This window comes from Alligator sinensis, unplaced genomic scaffold, assembly GCF_000455745.1.
Source record: "Alligator sinensis unplaced genomic scaffold, ASM45574v1 scaffold567_1, whole genome shotgun sequence".
In the NCBI taxonomy this organism is placed as follows: Eukaryota; Metazoa; Chordata; order Crocodylia; family Alligatoridae; genus Alligator; species Alligator sinensis.
Window position 1 is genome coordinate 428,086 of NW_005842049.1, and position 23,407 is coordinate 451,492.

Here is a 23,407-nt window from a genome sequence, read left to right on the forward strand (position 1 = left end):
CACTTTCACAGTGCCTTGGAAAAGTAGACAAAAAGAAATTCTCATCTGTTTTCCTTCAGATTGATGCATCTTCCTTATTATTTTCCCCAGTTCTGTTCACAATTGGATGTTTCATAGATTGATAGATATTTGGGTTGGAAGGGGCTTCAGTAGATTATTGAGTCCAACTCCCTGCCCTGGGCAGGAAAGAGCGCTGGGGTTAGTTAACCCCAGCTAGGTGCTTGTCCAGTCTCCTCTTGAAGACCCCCAACATAGGGGAGAGCACCACCTCCCTTGCAAGCTCATTCCAGATTCAGTTCTTCCAGATCTTCTTTATTTATTTGGGAGAGATATTAGGAGAAGTTGGTATGTGTCTTGATTTGCAGTTTTTTTGGTAAGGTATACAAATTAGAAACAATTATTGAAAAAATAACCAGACTCTTCTGGCAGATTTAGAAAAGAGATGAGAAAAAATTATACGGTATGAATTCATACTAGTTAGAACTGGGAATGGATATACACATCTGCACACTGAGCTCTGAACCTCCTTTTGCATACATTGATATAGAAAAGGATTGGTGTCCCTAGCAGTCCGGGATTACTTCTCAGGCTTTTGTTGTTGTTTTAAAAAGAGCATGCACTAATTAACCTTATAGTCACTGTTCAGCCCTAAGTAGTTTTTCCCATTTTGGCAGCTGCAATTTTCAAATACCAGGACTGCTGTCACAGAGCTTCTCTGTATATAATTGCATGCATTTTACTTAATAAATATGGCTGTATTAGTGAAAGCTATGGGCTCCTTTGAGTTACAACCTAGTTTAACTTAGTGAGAGATGTTTAATAACTCCTTGCAGAGCGCATAATCAGACAAGAATCTAATACTTTCCATTAATGAAATGTGACCTGTAATAAATGTTTCACGGAAGCACTAATAACTGCCTTTAGGTTAAAGTGCTCTGAAAATTTCATGCTACAATATAACAGTGGTAATAATATCATTGGTAATAATAGCTGAAAGGATAGGTGATTGTATGCCTTACGATATTATTACCATATTATTAGATATTATTACCATAAAGTAATTAAAGGTTACTTTGTTGTTAAATGGTTACCTTGGAGGAATCCTTCAAGAATGTGGTATGAAATATCTTCATAATTTAATGAATTAAGAAAATTAAATATCAGGGCTCTAGTACTTTTTTTCTGCACATAATAGCTGGTGTGTACTACACTGGATGAGTAGGTGACAAAAATCTGAAGAGCAGATACTTTGTCAAGTTGTTTTTAATGCGTAAAATCATGTTTCTGCTGTAAGTTGTTAAAAGAGCTACGACAAAAGAGCAGAGTAGCAGATGTGTCGGAACAACGTGCTGTTCTAGCGCAAAGCGTAACAGAGTTCAGTTAAGTCTTCACATGCATTCAGTCCTTTTCACACCTATGTGCCACATGCAGTTAAAAGCCTGGTAATGAATGACAAGAGTTTTGCTAACAGCTCTGACTCATCAGGAAGATTCTCCCAGGGATTAGTACCTTGGTGTCTCTTCTGCTCTTAATCTAACCCACAGCAGGAAAGGTTGGGCAAGCAGTTTGATCTGCACATAAACAACCCGTCCTTTTAAACAGGGAGATAACATGTGTGGCATTTCTGACAGAGCAAGGCATTCAAACAGTGAAGGATATAAATTTTCCTCACCATTTCTTCACTGGCTCGAGAGCTGATTTTGCACTTACGGTTTTACAGCATGTTATCTGGCCGTTATACAAATCAACAACAATGATTTACTACTTAAAAAAAAAAAAAAAGATAATAAGATTGTAGGTGGAGGTATTTGGATTCCTATATATATATATAGATGTACACAGACAGAGTAAAACCTTGTTAATTCAGTATTGGATAGTTCAAAGTGTTGGATACCTCAAAGCTGTTGTTACTCCCCAGCTGAAAGGATAGGTGATTGAATGCCTTACGATACAGATAATTAAAAAAAAATGTCTACTTTGAAGTTCAAAACTATTTTCTGGTCCCTTGGACCAGGAAAACCTTGTTAATTTGAAATGCAGGAAAATAAAAAATACCAACTGAAATACTACAAATAGGTTACAAATAAGCATCCTGGTGGAAATTTGCATATATGCAAATTGCTATGGGTACATACAGACTTAGTTCACCCATGTGTGGACCTTATTAACTTACTGAGTGTGGGACTGTCCCACCAACCATTGATTCTTCCCACCCCCACTCTTGCATGTAGCTGGGGCTGCTGCCTCCACCTCCCACCCCTGCAGACTCCCCTGCACCTCTGTCCTGTACCTAGGCCACTCCACGTGCTCCTGCCTTCTTGGGCACTCCTGGGCCAACCTCTGATCATGCCAAACTGCAGTTTTTCCAGGCTGTGAACCATGGTGTGGTTCCAATGGGGAATGCCATGCAATAAGTTAACTGGAGAACTGGAGGAAGGGTGGAGGCTGCATCCTCCCTGCCTTACTGTTTGAGAGTAAGGTGCAGCTAGGGCAGCTAGGCACAAGGGCTTGTCTCTGCAGACATGGGAATCCTTGGAGGCTGGGAACAGGGTGCAAATTAAAGGGGAGATTGGGGGAGCTTAGCCCCCCCATAAGAGATGAGACCCCCCCTGTAAGATTTGAAAATCATAACCTGGAGGGATTCTCCACTCAGATTTCTCCTTCACTTAGGTGGACTTGTTAAACCAGTCGCTGTTCAGCCCTAAGCATTTCATTATTTTTTTTTTTGTTGACCGCCCCCCACAAGATTCAAAGTGTAATTCAAACCTTAGCTGGGAGTGCCTGAGGGGGTGGGAGCATGCAGAGTGGCTGGGGCTCAGAACAAGTGTCAGGTACAGGGAAATCTTCAGGGGTGGGAGCTGGTGGCAGCAACTGTAGTTATGTGGGTTCAGGGGAAGTTTTGCAGGATTGGGGTGCCAGCCCTGCAGGGAGTTTGGTGGGATGGGGGGGTGGGGGAAGGGGGGCGTTGGCAGGACAGTTTCACACTTGCGTTGATTTAAGTGGAAGAAAAAGGTCATTGCTGTTGATCTACATTAAAAACTCCTTATGCTACATACCATGAAATCTGCTTAAGTAGTCACTGGGATAATTCCTTAAGTTGTTCTTATCAGTTAGTAAGGTCTTCACTAAGGGACCACCATACAGGTAGACTAAGTCTGTGTACCCACGGGAATTTACATACATGCAAATTACCGTCAGTACATTTATTTTGAACTTGTTTATTTCAAAGTCAGTATATTTTAGTCCCTGCAGTTCAAATTAATAAGGTTTTACTGTGTGTGTGTGTGTGTGTGTGTGTGTGTGTGTGTGTGTGTGTACACATGCACATATGTATGTATGTATGTATGTATGTATGTACATGTATATAAAACAGCGAGGCCTAAAGTTTAGATTTGCTTTATCATCCTGAAACTGAGGTTCTGATCCAGTTGTGGAAAGTATTTTGTACCTAATATTATGCTTCCACCTTAAATAGTTTGCTGGACCATATGTATAAATCCTGTCCCCTATGCAGAAAGTCTTGCTTACAGCAGAATGTGGAAGACATTGGCTTCACAAGGTGGGATGCTCAGGATGTATAGGAGCCTCTTATAGGGATCATGCCATGAAGCACGTGGCATTTAGAGAAAAAGCACGGAGCAGAGCCACTTTATCTTGGTTAGTGAGAACCATTGCCATTCCACTAAGACATTATTGCTATGGTACAGTGCAGACTACAGTCTGCAATCCTCAAACATCTCATTTGGACCTATGGCCTGGGAATTATAAGTTCCAACTTCCTGAACTTAAATGACCTGAGAGATGGGGATTCTGCCATTTTCTGAAAGACTATTCCATGTTTCTTGGCCGGAAGATCCCTTCTTCTTGTGCCATTTTAGGAGAGTTAAATCTATATGGAGGAAAGCAAGCGTAGAGACATGAGTCCATTGTATGCTGCCTGGATGCCAACATAAGCCCTTCTTTAGGTCTGGAGTAGATTTGATGCTCCTCACTTTGGACTAAAGTAGGTCAGATTATAAGCAGATGGAGTCAGAGAAGCAGTCACTATAAAGGGCAGTCAGCATTGTGCACCTGCAAAGCCCTTGGAGATAACATATGACCCTTCCCAAGAGGGAAGGGTCAGCCCATCTATTTTGTAACCTCACAGATCAGGTTCCTGGACACAGGAAAATCTTCTCTGCCTACCCCAGCATGATGGAAAACTAGAAATAACTTCTATGGGGAGAATTGGAGGAAAAACCTCTCAGAGGAACCTTGCAGAAGTATCTTCCGCTAGTTGCCCCCAACCCCTTGGAGGTATAAACCATGTGTGTATGTGTGTGCATGCATGATATCTCTAAGTAACAATACACACACATATATTATTAACAAAGTGCCAATAAATGTTATATCATAATGACAAACGGTGTCAGTATTCGTACAGGTGGTGTGTTAAGTATAGCAGTGGAAGTGAGACATATTTCAAGCTAATTATAGCTGGTTTAGGTGTTTAAGTTCTTCTGATGTTTCTGTGTGAAAGCAATTTTAAGTTTAATTTTATTTTATTTTACCATAGATGTTACAAGTTCAATCACCTTTCATTCAATCACCTGATGTTTATTACTCAAACGTATGATAATTTACTTATGTAGACAGAGTACTTGCCTCTACCAGACTTATTTCTGTACTCTTGCCCTCATCCTGGGCTGCTTGCTATGGAAAAAAAATCCCTGATGTCAGTTTTTGCCTAAGTAATGAGTGCAGGATCTTACCTTGTGAAATTAGCTCTGAATTTAATACATGCAGGCAGGAGAAATGGCCTTGCTACTGTGGAAGGGCATTGCCAAGGAACTGCATGTAGAGTTAATGGAATATTCATTAATTCATATATTCAATACAAGATTAATTTGTTCTCTTAGAGATTGTGCAGACACGTAGTTTGTGGGGGGAGGAAATTCAATTTAACTGCACATGGGAAAGAGCCAAAAGAGAAATTCTTGACTTGTCAGTGGGTGTTTTGAGAATGGAAAGCAATGTCTAAAAATTAACTTTAAATGTTCAGTTAATGGGGTACAAATACCTCTAAAGGCAGAGACAGACATATTTGCTGGAGAGTAAAATGGAAAACAACTTGTTTCAACTTGCTGTTTGTAGACTGGTGACTTCGCTTTATTTTTTTCTTTATGTAACTGCATTTTGATGAGTCTATTCAAAATTTGTGATACACTCAGAGGCAGGTAATACAAATTATTATGCAAAGGACGGCTAAGGTAGGAACGTACCTTCTGCTGTACAAGGATTGTAGTAAAATAAGTATTTAAATTCAAGTTGCTTCCATGATATAAAAAATAAATTTTATGTCAGAAACAGAAAACTGAGTTTTTAAATACCAAGAAACAGAGGTTACAAGAGAGATTCAAAAACAAAATACTTATCAAAACTCGTGTGTCACTGTTTGATGAAGGATGATACTCAGTCAGCAAAAAAGAAATATGATTTATTTTAGCTGATGTTGCAGAAGCTAGTTTGGATAATATTAAGGACTTAAGTTTTTTTAGGGTTTTTTATGTATCATGGAGTATTAAAGATAATAAACAAGAAACCTGTTAAATACTTTAAAATAGACTAAAACCGTCAGAAAGGCAAAGCTTGGAAGGTTTTGGGGAGGGGGGGTTGATATAAGGCCTCACAACCTTACTCCTTTTCAATACCATGTTATTCCCTTTCAAATCAATATGATATCCATGTGAATAGGGGGAATCAGAATCCAGTCTGTAATTTGAGTTTGAGGTAAAACAGGAAAGTCCCTGGTCAGAAGCAATTTTAGACCCAGTGCTCAGAAACTGTCTTAACCAGACAAATTAAGTTACCTTTGGGGACCATCTAGAATCTAATGATATCAGTATGATCAGTTTGTAGTGGCCAAACTCATAAGGGTAAGTACTAGAGGGAACAATGCAAATGGATTTCATCTTCATGAAAAATGCCTTTCAAGTACTCAATGGCTCTGATCCAAGAAAGGGTCCTATTTAGGACAGCACTCAAGGACTTAAGTATACATGCCTTACTGTCTTTCCTGAATAGGAATGAGTTTAAATACATGCTTACACATGTTCCCCTAAACTGGAGCTTAAAGACCAGGTATAGACATTACATTTTTATCAGTTTAAGTGCTTAGGACCCAGTCTAAACCCATGACAGTACAGAAGTTTGGCGCACACAGAGAGGCATGCTACCACTCACCCACACTCGGCTGCTCTGGCTGAGCCCCCAGCTGACCCTGCCCCCGGGCTGTTACACAGCTGAGTCAGCACGGTGGCTAATGATGAAAGAAGGAGTCAGGAAAGGGTGCTTGGCCATGTCCTGCAGCCCAGTTGGGCTCCCTGGAGCTGTACCCACTTGTAGGGGCATTGGGTCCCTGGGTGGTTGTGCAGGAGCCCACTCAGGGATACCTGTGGCCTCCATGAGCAAGCACAGCCCAAGGAAGCATAAGTGCCTGGCTAGTATAAGAGCCTGGCTAGCTCAGTTGGTAGAGCATTAGACTTTTAATCTGAGGGTCTAGGGTTCAAGTCCCTGTTCAGGCAGTTGCTCTTTAGCATCTGCAAAAGAAGGGGATCTTGTGGCCAACTAGATATTCATTTGCGGGGGTACAGCAAGGAACCAGACCAGAGATGCTCTGTTCATTAAGGCACCTCTGGGGGTAACAAGGAATAATGGTCACAAATTGATGGAGAGCAGGTTTAGGCTGGATATCAAGAAGAACTTGTTCACTGTAAGGGTGGCCAGAATTTGGAACAGGCTTCCAAGGGAGGTGGGGCTCTCCCCTCCCTTGGGGGGGTCTTCAGGAGAAGGCTGGACAGGCATCTGGCTGGGGTCATCTGACCCCAGTACCCTTTCCTGCCCAGGGCAAGGGGATGGACTCGATGACCTGTTGAGGTCCCTTCTGACTGTAATGTCTATGAACAGGGTTGCAGTGACAGGGGAGCATAGGTGCCTCTGGTGCCTGACTGCAGTTGACATGCCTATGACTGACGATGACAGGGAGAGTGTGGGAGGGGTGCTCAGTCTTGCCCTGAAGCCCAGTCAGGCTCCCTGGGACTGTGCCCACTAGCAGGGGGCATGAAGGTCTCTGGGTAGATGTGTGGGAGCCCACCCAAGAACCCAGCCAGGGTGAGCATGGGTACCTCTGCTGCCTGACTGCAACTGACATGCCTGTGACTGATGATGATGGGGGAGGAACCAATCAGGGGTGGCCTAGCCACTTGGCTACACTTGGCAGTCTCAGTGAGTCCACTTGTAGGTGTGCAGGAAGGCCCCCAACCTGCTGGCTTTGGCCAGTGCAGGCAGTCTGTGGGCCCTCTCCACCAAACATCTGCTCCTGAAATAATTACACCACTTACTGAAACTTGTGTACGTTTGATCAATTCCACCTCAAGTTTTTTGAGGTTAGCCAAGATGTAAGAAAGGGCTCTTGTTATTTAAATGATGAAATATGGATTTGAGCACCTAACAACAGGCATCAAAGTTAACATTTTCAGAAGAGTCTAAATAGCAGAAGAGTTCAAGGGCATCCCTACACCACTGCTTCTGAGCTAATCAGCTTTGCTGAGAGGCAGATTCAATCCAAAGTAGAGACAAGGGAGTTTTAGACAGACAGTAATCAAAATTCATTCTGCTGATCTCTCAGCAAGAATGTTGGAACAAAGTCTTGTAGATTAAGAAAGTACATATGTAAAGGCTAGGCAAAAAGTTTAGTCTCTGCCATACGTATAAGGGTTTTTTTTAAGTATCAGCAGTCTGATAAGAATTAACATATGTAAAACAACAAAAATAAGCATAAGTTACTGAATAATACAATTAGAGTTGGGGGGGATGTCTGAACAGCAAAATTCAGAAGCATTGTCAGTTAAGTATTTGAATAATTGCTGTTAAATAGAGGAAAAATAATATTTTTGGAAAAGAATTGCAATGAACAATTTGGAGACAGTGAGAAAGGAAATCGATGTGTAACATTTGTTGTTTTTAAAATTGCCTTTCTGTATCCAAGCCTAATAAGAGACATATGGCAGAGCGGTTAAAGCTGCATGCTATAGACCTGAATGCAAGCTTTACTTTGGGGTTGCCATGAAGGCCAACCCCTAGTCAACCCAGCTGTATGTAGGCCATGCAAGCCTGAGAAGCAAAGGTGACTGAATGCAGCCACATCAATCCCTTGTCTGCTGTGCCTTTACCAAATTAGTGTGATGGGTCACTCAGACTCAAGACTGTGGTCTGAAGCCTAATCATGCACCCGTTGCAGTCACTGCCTACATGACTATAGACAAGAACTGTTATAAAATGGAACCCTTATTTTCACCTGTCAAAGCCTTTAAGCATATTCTTAAATTAGAAGTAAATACTTATGTGTTTCATGTTAAGTGCATGCTTAAGTGTTTTGCTGGAAAGATCTTAGGCTGTGGTACCAAAAGGAACTGGATGCATTTTCTTCCCTCTCAGCACATAAATCATCTTATAAGTTTCAGTGAGACTTCTCACGTTTCTGAAGGAACATAGGAATTGTCATCTGGTTCATATAGCACGCACAAATAGTTACATATTGAAAGGAAATGAATGAGACTAGAAATCAGAAATAACATTTTTCAGAAGTTCTTTAATATCAAGTTAAATGCTGGAAGGCTGGAAAGTGTCAAGTGTTGTAAGTTTAATCAGAAAAGGGCCTCTGACTGTAGTATAAATTTCAGACACAACTCCACTGTGATAAATTTGAGCCAAATTCTTAATTCACTGAAGGCAAAGGTAAGCTACAATCTGTATAATGGTCTGTAGTGTATTAGCTGGAAAATCGGACTGGAGACAGAAAACATTCAGTCCCTCTAAATCCAGGGTGGGCAAAATCTGGCCCATGGGCCACATCCGGTCCACCAGCTGACTGAATCTGGCGCTCACCAATTATTTATATCTGGCCTGACCCACAGCTGCTTCTGCTGTACTCCACATGGGGCCAAGCCTTGCCTGCTCCCACCCAGGGCAGCATATGCTGCACTCCCACCCTTGCCTGTCAGAGGGCCCTAACTCTGGCCCTGGCCAGTGACCACAGTGGCGGCTCTTCCTGTCCCTGCTGCAGTGCTCCAGGCAGCAGATAGGGAGGGGAAGTGGTGGTAGGCAGGGACATGGTGGGAAAAGCTGCAGCTGTGTGGCTCCTGCCCGAGCACCAGCTCCCAGCTGCCTTCTACCCACTCCACCCACCCGGCGTGATCAGCAGCCACCTATGAATAGACAAGTGCATCAAAGCTATGGGCATAGGCTGGGACCGGGGCTGAGTGGGAGCACAGCACTGGGGATAGTGGAAGCCTTGGGTGGGAGTGGACAGAGCTTGGCTCCATGTAGAGTGCAAGGGAGCAGCCACAGGCTGGGCATGGACTGCATCTACACTGCCTGGATGAGCTCTGCTGCATACACCATGAGGGTGGCCACATGGAGGGGCAGTATTTTCCAGTTAAGGGGTGGACCTTCTGATGTCAGGGACCACGTGATGGGGGCACAGGTTTCTAAAACCATCATGGCGGCGAGCAGGGCAAGGTTTGGTGTCAGGCAGGTGGGCCATCTTATGTCACAGACCATGTGACAGAGCAGGACTTCTGGTTCCAAGACAGCAAACCCTCCTCCCAGAAAGGGTGCTTCTAGGGCAAGGGGAGGGATTTCCAGTGACAAAGGTCAGGGGTGAGGGGCAGGACTTCTAATCTCCAGATGGTGTCTGGGCGGTGGGGCATCTTTCAAAGGCTGGGACTTAGCAGTTTGACAAGAGTGTACCCTTGCAGTCTACAACAGCTCACCAAAGCTCATTAAACAGCCCTCCACTTGAAATAATTGCCTACCCCTGCTCTAAATTGAGGCCAGGATAATAGAATTCAAAGAGGTGTACCTATTTATGAAGGTAAGAATACACCTAGGTAGACTTGATAGCATAAAACTATGATATGGTATGTAAACCCTGAGGTTTCAAAGCTGAAACTGGCTGGTAATAGTTAAGAAGAAACTTCTCTGGGCAGGTTGTTTCATAAGTGTCGACTTCTGAAGCATGAGCTATACATCCGTCAGAGATTACTGCACTGAACAGTGGCTCTCAACTTTTTTTAGTCTCAAGGCACCCCTTGTTATTTATTTTTTTTTGGTTACAGAGCAATTCTTCCACTTCAAAAAAACTCAGAAGAACCACAACAGGTCACAATGTTTTTGGAAATATAGATTCCTATTTGAAGTCTCAGAGTTTATCTTGAGAGTCATGCATTTGTCCGCCTAACCATGCTAACATTGCACATTATCTCCTAGCACCCTTAGAAGGCTCTCATGGTACGCTGCTGTCCTGCACTACTAGGAGGAAGGCCCAAATAACAGTTAAATAATTTTATATTGATAAAGTTTGTGCTATATGAAGGCAGATTAGCTGGTTTAAATTGCAATATAGTTATGATATCTTATACCAGTTAAGGAGAGTATCGGTGAATTATTCAAAGATTTTGTCCAACATTGGAAACAGCAAGATAAAAAGAATGAGATTTATGGTACGAGGAACTTTAAAAATAAGAACAGAGGACAGACTACAAATAGGCAGGAAACAGTAAAACAACTCTATGCAAACCTGTTTCACTCTAAGAAAAAATGTGTGGTGTACAGGCATTATGTATGGTGGAAAAAATGTATGGTGTACAGTATTAGGTAAGGCAAGAGTAGTAGAAAGTCTAAAAATGTTTAAAAGCTATGTATTTGTATGGTTGAAAAGGAAAAGTTGAGATGTATCAAGGAGGTAAGGCATAATCACTGAGAACAGGCCTACTGGATGTTTGTTTGCTTTTCTTATCCAGAAGTTTTCAATGTTTTTGTTCAATTTATCTTCAAATTCAACCTCCACCTCTACCTTCCGTTCTGCTTCCCTCAGTTACATCAGTGTCAGCTAATATAACACAAAAGCAGGGTGGATCCTTAAACTTTGAAACGAAAGGGAAGGAGATAGCCAAATAGCTACTCTTCTTCCCCCTAATGTTTAAAGAGATTAGATTATTTTAATAAATGAAATGTTGGGCACCCTGAGGAACATTCTAATATAGTGCAGTCGTGTGAGTCTCTGGTGAGTTAATGTGAATCATAAATAACCATGAAAAGTATTTGAAATCTTATCGCTGTGCTGCAATCAGACAATCCACCACAGCTTTATTTGTATTTTAGATATATTAAAATACATTAGGGTAGGGGAATAAGTGCCTTGGGTGTTAGGAAAATTACCAGAGATGTTTTTTCACTCTTCTGACCAGTTGATATTCAATCCTGGCAGTGGTAACACAATGCTGGTAATATCTGATGATTGCTTAGTATTTTGTAAACACAACTGGCATCTTTGTTAGCCATTTCAGGAAAAAAAAACAAGGCTGAATGGGCCTGGAGCCTCTTGTGCTCTTCGCATCACAGAGAGTCCTTACACATTTTAACTGAGTGCACTGTGTTAATTCTTGCATGTGCCAAATAGATCTTGAAAGAAGTTAAGTGAACTCAGCTGTCACAAACTTCAGTGGGATTTGACAACCTAAGAATTATAGATTCATAGAAAAGTAGGGCTGGAAAGGACCTCTGAAGATCATCTAGTCCAACCCCCTGCCTGAGGAAGGATCATCCCTATTTAACACGTCCCATACAAACCATAATCTAAACTCTACGTAAGACTACCATCAGCCCTGACACAACATAGACCTAACACCGTAATCTGCTACAGATAAAGCAGAGGAACCATGGCAGCCAATATCTTGTTTCTCTAAGGTTTTGACAATATAAACCCAAGATGTCCTGGGTAAAGGGCCTTGTCCCCTGCTACACAGGAAGGCAAGCCCCCCCTTCCCGGTTCATACCAATCTAACCAGGGGTAAAATTCCCTTCAAATATGGTAATCATCTGATCCTGAGCAGAGGGGCAAGATGTTCTCACCAGGAAGCTCCAGCTTTATGTCCCAGCAGGAGCATCAGCACACTCCAGTCAAAGTCCCCAGCCTTGGCTGTAGCCAACACCCAGTGCCTCTGAAGGGAGGCTTAAAAATGCCTTGAGCTGGCATAAATGTCATTAATACAGGTTCCTTTCATGATAATCCAGTCAATCTATGAAGATATGATGCTTCTTCCTGTCTTTTCATACTTCATTCAAATTCTATTGGAATCAGTCGAAAGACTCCTGCTGACTTCAGTGGACTTTGGGGCAGATGCCCAGTCAATGCTATGAATACAAAATGCCTAAGCCTGCAACTTGAGTTTGGTGCCACTGCTAACTCTCTCAGAGACAGGGAGATGGCTTGGGTATTATGCTTCAAACGTCATTTATAAGTGTTAATTTGATACCTTCATCTCAAAGAAGGAATGAAATGCATTTCACTTGCGGGATCTAGATCTACATCTTCTGTACTTCCCAACGCACAGTACAGAGCTAGCTGACCTTGCCTTGCTCTTAACGTTTTGTTTGCAAGTGAAGTCCAGCACCGTGGGGGTGTCTGCTCCTTGATACCACAAAGCAATTCTTATGAAACTTCTCTTCTCTAGAAAGAGGTCTTTTAATTGGAGAGAACAACGTTTACAAATGTATGTCCTGCTCCTCATAGGTTTCTTATCAGTTCCAGATCTCTGGTAAGCAAAGTTAGATGCATAAAGAAAGGATAGTACCTTCCTCAGCAGAGTTCCTGTAACAGTACAAACACTTTGTCCTCATCACACATTTGCATCCAAGGTGACAGAAAGCTCAGCAGTACATGATCCAGTTACTGTATCCAAGGCTAAGTTTATAGTAGACAAGGTATTTTGTAAAACTGAGAAAGGAAGGCAGACATAGGGACAAGTCCATAACCCTAGATTATATTTCAGATGACATTTTGAAAGCTCTAATTGGATTATTTAGATATTCTTCCTGTTTGTCTACCCAGAAGACCAAATTCTTCCTGTAGTTACATTTGTGCAGCTTCATTGCCTTCAGCAGGGTTACACAAGTGTTGCTGTGGATAGAGCTTGGCTTCTTGTCTAAATATACTGTTGTTTATGGATAACAAATTAAAAGAAGGATTTGGTGCAGTGGGTCATGTGGTTAGTATTCAGCTCTTAGACATTTCCTTTTCTAGCTCTGTGTGTGTATGGGAAGGCAGGGTGGGGTCTGTAAGTATATATTTCAGGGTTCCACGGCCAATCAGAGCTAAAAAGTTATAACAGTCTCATGATTTCTGCATGCATTCAAATTAAGCTTATGTTTCAATGGAAGGTTTCAAAAAACATAATCAATATGGAATATGACCTGAGATGCTCTTTTTTTCTCAGTGTTTATTGCCCTTAATTGTAAGGATGACAAAAAGCAGAAGCATAATGCCATGGATGTTGGTTTCTGAGTGACATGTTGATGCATTCAACCCTTTTCAATTGGTGGTAATGAAGAACAACTGTTTTAATTTATAATCATTTAGAAGGGTGCATGTCAGCTCTTTGAACCTGTTTTAACATGTTTCTACATGTAAATGTAAGAGGCTATGCAAGAGACTCACCATTGTACTTTCCATTGACTGCACTGGGCTGTGGGATCTGGGTTTCTTACAGGTCCAGTACCTATCCTGACACCTGGATAGATATGCACCAGAATGAAAGACACAGGGGTCCTGCAGCCTATTGCATGGTATGTTGTGCTTCACAGCCTGAGGAACACAAATCCTGTTTAGTTAGGTCTTCTTAAGTGTGGATGCATTAGGTGTAAAACCAGGGGTAATTTTTCTCCCCTTGATCCTTAGCAGAAAAAAATCTCGTGGCATTAACAAGGGTTAAATCAAATGGATTTTATATGAGGGTCAGTCAGAAAGTAATGCATCCCATTTTTTTTTTCAACCAGATATTATTGTAAAAAATATTAAACTTGCATGGAAACTGTATAGGTTATGACTGCAGGGTTTTTGGTTGTAGCCATGTTGATCTAAGCCTAAGGACAAAGGCAGGCACGGTTCTTTGGGTAGATGTGATATCTTTTATTAGACTAACTGAGTAGTTGGAACAAAGTTCATTGCAAACTTTTGGGCACAAGTATCCTTCTTCAAGCATAGGGAGACTCTGCTGTTGTTCTGAGATCTCCAAGGAATAGATGGAGGTTATAGCTGAATACACAGCTGTTATTCAACAGTCTTCTCCATCAGTGGCCTTTATCAACAGTAAAAAAGGGCCAACAATTTGTGAGTCCTTGTTCTTGTTGGGCAGCCACTGTCACACAGTCTCCATCACTTCGCTGTCAGCCTGAAAATATCATCTCTTTAGGCACCAAAAATATGGTAATTTGAGGCTGCCAGTTTGGGGCTGTATAGATAATCGGATAGGACAGCCTATCCAAACAACAAGATTGCCTCTGTGGTGACCATGCTGGCATGTGGGCAAACTGTGTCATGGAGAAGCAGCACTTCAGGATGGGCTCTTTGTTGGCAACATTTCAGTTTTTTCCAGGCCTTAACATACACCTCAGTTTAGTGGCTGCCTTAGGCAAGAAGCTAGCACCCATAGCCTCCATGTCTCTGAACATAAACATTAAGAGGTATTACTGCACACTGGCCAAGTTTGCAGATAATACTAAGTTATGGGGAAAAGTGGTCACACTAGGGGTGGGATGCAGATCCAAGCGGACCTGGACAAGCTGGAAAGGTGGGAAGAGTGGAACCGGATGCAGTGCAATTAGGATAACTCCAGAGTGCTTCATCCCGGCAGCTGTACCAAGACTTGCCCGGCAGTGGTGAGGGCGAGGGGCCACTTTTCCCTTGTGCCAAGCAACAGTTTCTGCCCAGCAGTCACCACTGCTGCTGCTGATCTGCTTGAATGGGTGACTCCAGAGCAGGTGTGGAGCATGCCGGGTCAGGGCTGCACATGTGGGTCCCCACCAGCATCGTGGGGCTGGGACCAGCTGCGATGGCAGCCAGAAGAAGCCACCCCATCCCTGCTGCATGCTCAGGGGATGGCAAGACACATCATGGATGGACAATACTGAGAAGGCATGGGGTACGCTGAGGCTGTGCACTGTTGGTAGTGGCAGGGAGGTCCCACAGGGTGCACAAGCTCCAGGCTGTTGTGGAACAGGGACAGGTGCTGACCAGCTCAGGGGGAAGCACATGGGGTGCTCTCATGCACACCCCACAGTACCCTCAAACCCTTCCCCACAAACCCCTGAGCCACACCTCCTGTACACACAATCACATCCCCTAAAAATACTGCACCCACCCACACACTCCCTCATGCCCCCTCACAAACCCCACACAAACACCCACGTGTCTCCAAGGGGAGCCCCACTCACTGCTACATGCACACACCCCACCACACACATACATACTTACACCACCCACCACATACATACTCCCAGCCACTCTCACCCTCTACACACCCCACAGCCCCCCACAAGCTCCATATCCATCCATCCACCCACCCACACATCCTCACAAACCCCCATACCCACCCAACCACATCCACACATACCCCTGCACCTCACATACACACACACACACACACACCCACAGCCTCCCCATAAACCCCACACCCACCCACCCATACCCCTCATACCCTTCCATAATATACAAGAATAAGACTTAATTTTGAGAGATTATGCAATCCCCTCTGTATACACAGCACAAGCACACACAGATCAAGACAAAAATATTTTTGTTAAATAAAATTAAAATATATTATTGTGGATGTTTGATTTTTAGTATATAATTTGGGGAGGGGAGGGGAGGAGTTCTGGTTCCAAGATGGCAAATCCCCTTCCCAAAAAGAGTACTTCTGGGGACAAGAGGAGAGACTTCTGGTGGCAAAGGTCAGGTGTTAGTGGGTGTGTCACCCCTGGCTGGTGCTTGTGAGTATCCTTCTGCTCCATGTTTGGAGCCCCCAACTCACCTGCCATGACTCGATGGAATGGTAAAAGGAGGGGTTCAGTGGTGTTCCTTCCCCCGACCTGAAGACGGGGATACTCACAGGTTCACCGCGGGTGTTCTCGGGGCTCTGCCGCCCCTACACCCCGTCCACTTGCCAACCACATGGATTTTTGTGTTACACCACCAATGCTGGGCTACGGCCCATCTGTTGTTCTGAGGGGTCACCACCTCCTCGAATATGGATGGGGCACAAGCTTGAGGATTCAGCCTGCCCAACCCTCTTCCTTCTGGGTCCACCCCGATGCTTGTTTCTGCCCTGAAACCTCAGATGGGTGCTTCGGGGCTGGGGTGGATATGGCCGGTTGCATTCCTCTATGGAGAAACTCCAGCTACAAGCCTCTCATGCTCCAAGACCATGGTCTGCAATGTCCTGGGTGGCTTCTGACTGCTGCCCTTGCCCGTTCGCAATGGGGAATAGCCAGAGGGCTCGTTCATGCTGGTGTCCTGGGCCTCAGCTGGCGTGGCATCTTACCAGCTGGTTTCTGCCCTGAACCTGGCTTCCAGCCGAGCTTTTGAATCTCCCGCAGTGGCGGCTCCAGCTGACATAATCAGCTGGCTGCCACCCAGCTAAATGGACAGCTGCTTGAAGAGCCGACGCAATGCCAGCTTGCACGGCTCTCTCACCACCCTGGACTGCCTCCTAGGTAAGTTTGCTGTGGCGTCAGGGTCCCTGTTCCCCTCTCAGGGAGTGTCAGGGTCTGCCCCCGGTGCCTCCAGATCCCTGAGGGAGCACTCTGCCGCCACAGTGGGTGTGATTTCCAGTCCTAAGATGGCAATCAGGGCGTGTGGCACTTGTCAAGGGGCAGAGCCACAAACCCTCAACAGCTCACCAAAACTGATTAGGTGGCTCTCTAGCCAAAATAATTGCCCACCCCTGGGTTAGGAGATGTTCTGGCCAGCACAATGGATGAAAGGGAATTCAGAGTTATGGTTGATCACAGGATGAACATAAGAAGCCAGTGTGACACTGTAGTCAACAGTGCTAATAGCATACTGGGATGCATTAGCCGATGCATCACAAGCAGGGCTAAGGAAGTGATACTTCCTCTCTACTCGGCATTGGTGAGATGCCAGCTGGAGTACTGTGTCTAGTTCTGGTCACCACCCTTCAAAAAAGATGTGGAGAATCTTGAAAGGGTCCAGAGAAGGGGCCACAAGAAGAATTAAGGGCCTGGAGGACAAACCTTATGAAGAAAGACTAAGGGATCTGGGACCGTTCAGCCTGGAGAACAGGAGACTGAGGGGGAACTCGTTAATAAGTTTGTAAGGGTTGAATATCAGGAGCTGGGAGAAAAATTGTTCACTTGGGTGCCCCAGGGGAGGGCAAGGAGCAGTGGCCATAAACCGTTAAAGGATGGTTTCAGGTTGAATGTAAAGAAGAACTTATTTATGGTAAGGGTGGCCAGAATCTGGAATAGACTTCCCAAGGAGGTGGTGCAGTCCCCAACCTTGGACGTCTTCAAGAGGAGACTGGACAGACACCTTGCTGGGATCATTTGACCTCAGCAGTATTCCTATCCAAAGCAGCGGGGCTGGACTCAATGATCTTTTGAGGTCCCTTCCAGCCCTTCATTTCTATGATTCTGTGATACTTTCTGCCTGACCCTTGTAGAAAAGTAACAGGGTTCAAGCAGTTACCTTAGAAACCTGTAGAACTTAAAAAAGGACCCATTGCTTTTCTAGATGATATTTTAATAAACTGTGAAGCAGTAGCTGCCATGCTTTGCCTGGTTCAAACAACAGCTGTTAGGTCCTGAGCAAGAACCCATTGATATGAATGCAAGAGTTTTCCCATCCAACATGTGGCTGACTTTTTTTATATATCAGCAAATGTAAGCATCTGGCTGGATGCTGATTGAATCCATTGATAAAGTGTATTGCTTTCTATGTGTGTATATGTATCACTATATACCTAGAGATAGAGAACGAGTATATTGCATATTTTTGCCAGCTTCAGTGACCCTTTCTGAAGTCATGGTTTAAAAAAAAATACAGGTGAAGTCCTGAATAGAGAAGGGAGCTATTAATGTGAACGTTTATTTCAGTCACCTTGACTCAAATACACTAACATACATCTGTTTCTGTGTCAGCAACATTTTTGCTGCACCAAGAAAAAATAATATTAAACACTTGACTTTTGTAATCACAAAAAAACCCAATTTGAACTCAAAAACGGCATCATTCTTAAATACACCACTGTGAAGAATAATTGTAACTTGTCACAGAGAGAGGCTATAATTATGTCTACCATTACTTATGCTTCCATGTGCACAACAGTATTCAAATTTTGCAAGGTATTTCTTCTTATGCAATACCAGTTATTAACATGTGGTAGATATTATTTTTCCCTTATAAAAGCAAGGTAAAACTAGGCCATGGTGCAGCTGGGTGGTTTCATAATGGAAGTCAATGCATGAAATGAAACTGTCATTGCAAAATCTTACAAAGTTTTAAAGGGAAAATCTGGACTATTGTATTCAATGCAATATTCTCCCTAACTTCAGTAGAGTTAGGATTATCCTCTTTATGTTGCAATCACAGCTTAAAATACCATAGGGTTAAAATTTAAATGTTACAGTTGCCTATATTCCAGTGGCAGAAGAAATGAAGAATTGTTACGTTGTTTAGAAAGTCATTTTTAGTGCTTTTATTTTTATCATTTATCCCCATTTTGCAGACAGGGACCTCGAGGTACAAAATAGAAGTTATTTGGCCAGTCACACAGAATGTCAAAATTTATTTAAAACCAGGAATCCTCTCTCTGGGCCAGATATCATATCCACTGAAGTCAATGGAAAAACTCAAGGTATAGCAACTTCAGTGAAGATCAGCAAGTTCAAGATAAAGTACGTTTTGCAAGGGTGAAATTCACCCTTTGCCACATAAAGTTATTTGTGTAAACAGAATGGGGGTTGGATGGGACACAAGTCTTACCCCTAATTACAGGTAGGCCACAAGGACTCAAATGCCAGACATCTGGGATGCAGTAGCAACCACAATTCCTCCTCCTCCCATCCAGAGGGAAAGCTGTGAGAGAATCAGTGAGCCTGTATACTCATGAGCTTGCACACTGCCCGGTCATAGAGTTTGCACTGAGGGGAATTCTTTACAGTATCTCTTTAGGGCTTTTGATCATTTTATTACCCACTTAGGTCCTGAATCTTGAAAACACTCCAGAAGCTGATTAATCTGGACCTTCTATTGATAATTCAAGTTTTTCTTTGTCCTAACCAAGATAAATTTAAAACTGATTTAAAAATGCACTAACATAGTGTAGATTTATAAGTAATGATTTCAAACCTGATCGACAATTTTAGATGCCTCAGTTTCGAAGTACTCTTGCACTCATTCAGAAGACTTTTTAACTGACCCCTGTGAGAAAGCTCAGAACCTGAGTCCCTAAAATACTTGCAACTTTTGAAGATATTGGCCATATGCTTTTACGTCAACTCTACTATGCCCTTTCTACGTATTGTTCTCAAATGTACAGTCACCTTCTTTTGTATACAAGAAGCCTTGAAAAAGCCAGCCCATCTCAGACATGAAAGTTGCCCAGCCAAATTGCAAAACCTTTCTCTTACTAAATAGAACCCTAATTATAAAAGCAATTTTACAAACATTCCCCCAGGGGTACCATTTTCTTTCTCATCAGAAAGGCTCTTGAATAAAATAACACCCTTGTTAGCTTCATTTATTTACAACAGGACAAGACTGAGACCGGGTGAGATTTATTGCCATTACATCACTGATGTTCGGTAATTCATAAAACATTGGGACCAGGAGTTAGCACTGCTGTTATTTCCTCTGATGCCTGACCTCACCACATTCTAATAACATACAGGAAATCCAGAAGACAAAGAGGAAAAGCAGTCTTGAATACTAAAAATAACTATAGAAAACTAGCACAATCATATAATAAAGCATGGCCCAATAATTTATTTAACATAATAGTTAAATCTGCTAAAGTATTTAGATTCCCTAATTCCTGTTTGAAACATATTATGGAAAATATGTTTTGGGGGTGTCATACATAGAGCAGAGACTTTTAAGTTATATAGTTCAATAGTATGTTTTAGATTTAGGATTGTGTATCTTATTGCTTACATATGCAGTCCACTTAATAGCTTGACTAGAACAGACAATCATTGTATAGTGCTTATGTTTCCAGAGGTCATCCTATTTGAGCCAGACAGTGATCTTAGGTGATATATTGTACTTGACAACCCAGAATGTTGCTATACAAAGACATTCTAATTCGCAGTGTCCTCTGAGAATTGTTCAATATCCTTGATGGTATCTAGTGTCTGGTATGCCATTGAGAAGGGGCATTTTTTGGTGCCTTTACTAATCAATCAAGGTTAACATGACATTCATGTTAAGTGTGGTTTTCTGATCTCCCTACATTTGCTGGGTCATCCTGTAAGAGAGAAATAGTGTGATGACATTCTTTGGAGTTTCTAAGGTCAGTTAATTTATTTCATAATGATTGATACCTACCTTTAAAAACAAGTCTTTTTTGTTTGTTTGTTTTGCTTCCTAAAGCCATGATTTGAGTCATCTTTCAGCACAGGTAGAATGTGTATATTTTGAAATACTAAACCTCACATATTCCTAGACAAAATGGTTACAGCAAACTTGGTCTGTCTGATTAGAGATTGACAAATATTGTAAAATCAAGTGTTCAAAAATCATTTATTCTTATTCCAAATGGTTTGACCATGCTTATGTCCCTTTTAATTTAGGTATATTGCATAGTGGTTTGAATGTGGCTCTCCTTTGCATGAATAGCAATATTCATACAAGTATGTTTGGCCACGTACAGAAGTTACACTTATTAAATGTATCTATTAAATTGATCCGTTTGTAAGCACTTGGAGAAGAAAAAGGTGATTAGGAACAGTCAACCTGAATTCACCAGGGGCAAATCATGCTTGACCAACCTGATTGCCTTCTATGACCAGGTGACTGGCTCAATGGACACGGGGAGATGGGTGGATATGATGTACCTTGATTTTAGCAAGGCTTTTAATACAGTCTCCCACAACATTCTCACAGGCAAGCTAAGGAAGTATGAGCTGGATGAATGGACTGTAAGGTGGATAAAAAACTGTCCGGGGCATTGGCTCAAAGAATAATAATCTGCTCAGTGTCTAGTTGGCAGCCAGTATGAAGTGGAGTACCCCAGCAGTCAGTCTTAGGGCTGGTTTTGTTCAATGTCTTATCAACAACTTAAAAGGTGGCATAGAGCGCACCCTCAGCAAGTTTTCCCCCAAGCTGGGGGAAGTAGTAAATGTGCTGGAGGGCAGGGCTAGGATTCAGAGTGATCTAGACAAATTGGACGAAAGTGGAAGATTGGACCACAAGGAATCTCATGAGGTTCAACAAGGACAAATGCAAAGTCCTGCACTTAGGATGGAACAATCCCATGCACTAGTACAAGCTGGGGGCTGACTGGCTGGGCAGCAGCTCTGCAGAAAAGGACCTGGGGGTCACAGTGGACAATAAGCTCAATATAAGCCAACAATATGCCCTTGTTGCCAAGAAGGATAATGGCATATTGGGCTGCATTGGTAGGTATGTTGCCAGCAGGTCAAGGGAAGTAATTATTCCCCTCTATTTAGCACTGATGAGGCCACATCTGGAGTACTGTATTCAGTTTTGGGCCCCCCACTACAGAAAGGATGTGGAGAAATTGGGGAGAGTCCAGCAGAGGGTAACAAAAATAGTGAGGGAGCTGGGGGAACATGACTTATGAGGAGAGGCTGAGAGAACTGGGCTTATTTAGTCAGGAGAAGAGGAGATGGAGGGGGGACTTAATAGCAGCCTTCAACTCCTGAAGTGGGGTTTGAATGAGGATGGAGCTGGACTGTTCTCTGTGGTGGCAGCTGACAGAACAAGGGGCAATGGTTTCAAGTTGCAGCAAGGGAAGTTTACTTTAGATATTAGGAAGAATTTTCTCACTAGGAGGGTAATAAAACACTGGAACAGGTTACTCAGAGAGGTGGTAAAAACTATCCTTGGAGGTTTTCAAAACCTGGCTAGACAAAACTTTGGCTGGGGATGGTCCTGCTTTGAGCAGGGGTTTGGACTAGATAACCTCCTGAGGTCCCTTCCAACCCTAACTTTCTATGATTCTATGGAATGGTAGGCATGAAGAAAGTGCTCTATAGCCATTACCAAACAGACGGTAAGGCCGCATAGAGCATTGTAAAAATGGCAGCTCCCACTCTGAGATAACCCTGGATGGATGCGGTATCAGACTTCAACACAGTAGGTTAGGGCGCCATAACAAACATCTCTTCCAGTTCCCATTGTGACTCATGGTAGCTCACATTCCATTAGTGACCTACACCCAGGGCTTTTTGGCCCCTCACTCACCGCCTTTGCAGGGTGGCACTGTAGCTTCAGGCAGAGCTCAATGACTCCGCCCAAACGCCAGTCTGGCCCTGCTCCTGAGCTGTTGCAAAGCCTCTATCTCCAGGCCTGTGTCCTTTCTCTCCATTTGGCTTTGCTGATTTACCACGTGGGTGCAGTCTTGGCGAGGTGGTTATTGCTATCACCCATTGTCTTGACTTGGTCCATTTTCCACTTCAGACTTAGCTCTGCCTCCTCTGACCCCTCTGGTTAGCATAGATCCATACACACAAAGAAAACTGCTTATTGCTGAATTTCTCTTATTTCATATTGTCATGGGGGCAGGTGAGCAAGTATTGAATGTGCTTCAGCTCCAGCGTCAGGCTGAAAGAAACCAGGGATGTCTCTGCTCACAGTTATCCTGTTTTAAGAATTGATTCCTCTTCACTGATTTATGGTAATGGGCAAGCTCCATAATGGAAGTAAAAAATATAATTGAACATGCCCAAAATGTATGTCAGCACACCTACGCATACTAATTTGCAGCACCACTACTTTCCAGCTTGTCTGGGAAAACCGAATGTGTGTGTAAAATGTAGACTCTGAGAAGCATTTACACTGCCTGTGCTTAATACAGGATGTAGGATCAGAAACCCATGTCTCCAGCTCACAGACATGAAGTCCCAGAAACCTTGCATGCATTCAGTGGCCCATAAAGAAGCAGAAAGTGTTTCTCTGTTCTCATGTCTTAAAGCCAATTTCTAATAATCCTGGTCACTCGAGTAATGGTTAGGAACCATGTGTGCTTGATAGAAAGCTGCTTCAGCCAGTCTGTTACAGACTTTGAGGTACGCTGCTGGGAGTCCCATAGATACTAGGGCACACTAGCTCTGGGAACTCTTTTTTTGTGAAGCCCCCACATTATTTTATTATTTACCATTTTATAGTTGTTATTTTTCCTGGCTATATGAATAATAATATCTAATGGTCTTGCTAGACTTCTTGTAGTGTTCCTTTCTTAGATCCACTCAGCAATCAAAAAAAAAAAAATACCCAGAATCATCTGGGACAGATAACCTCACATTCTTCACTGGGAGGAAAAGAAAC

The 23,407-nt window shown here is 42.9% G+C and overlaps 1 protein-coding gene and 1 non-coding gene across 2 annotated transcripts in view; both read left to right on the forward strand.

Moving 5' to 3' along the window:
- The window catches only part of SEMA3A (semaphorin 3A), a 231,570-nt gene that overhangs the window by 114,303 nt on the left and 93,860 nt on the right, over positions 1-23,407 (forward strand). The gene's annotated exons all lie outside the window — the stretch shown is intronic.
- On the forward strand, positions 6,491-6,563 carry TRNAK-UUU. Its single transcript has one exon. It is a non-coding gene; the product is annotated as a tRNA-Lys (tRNA).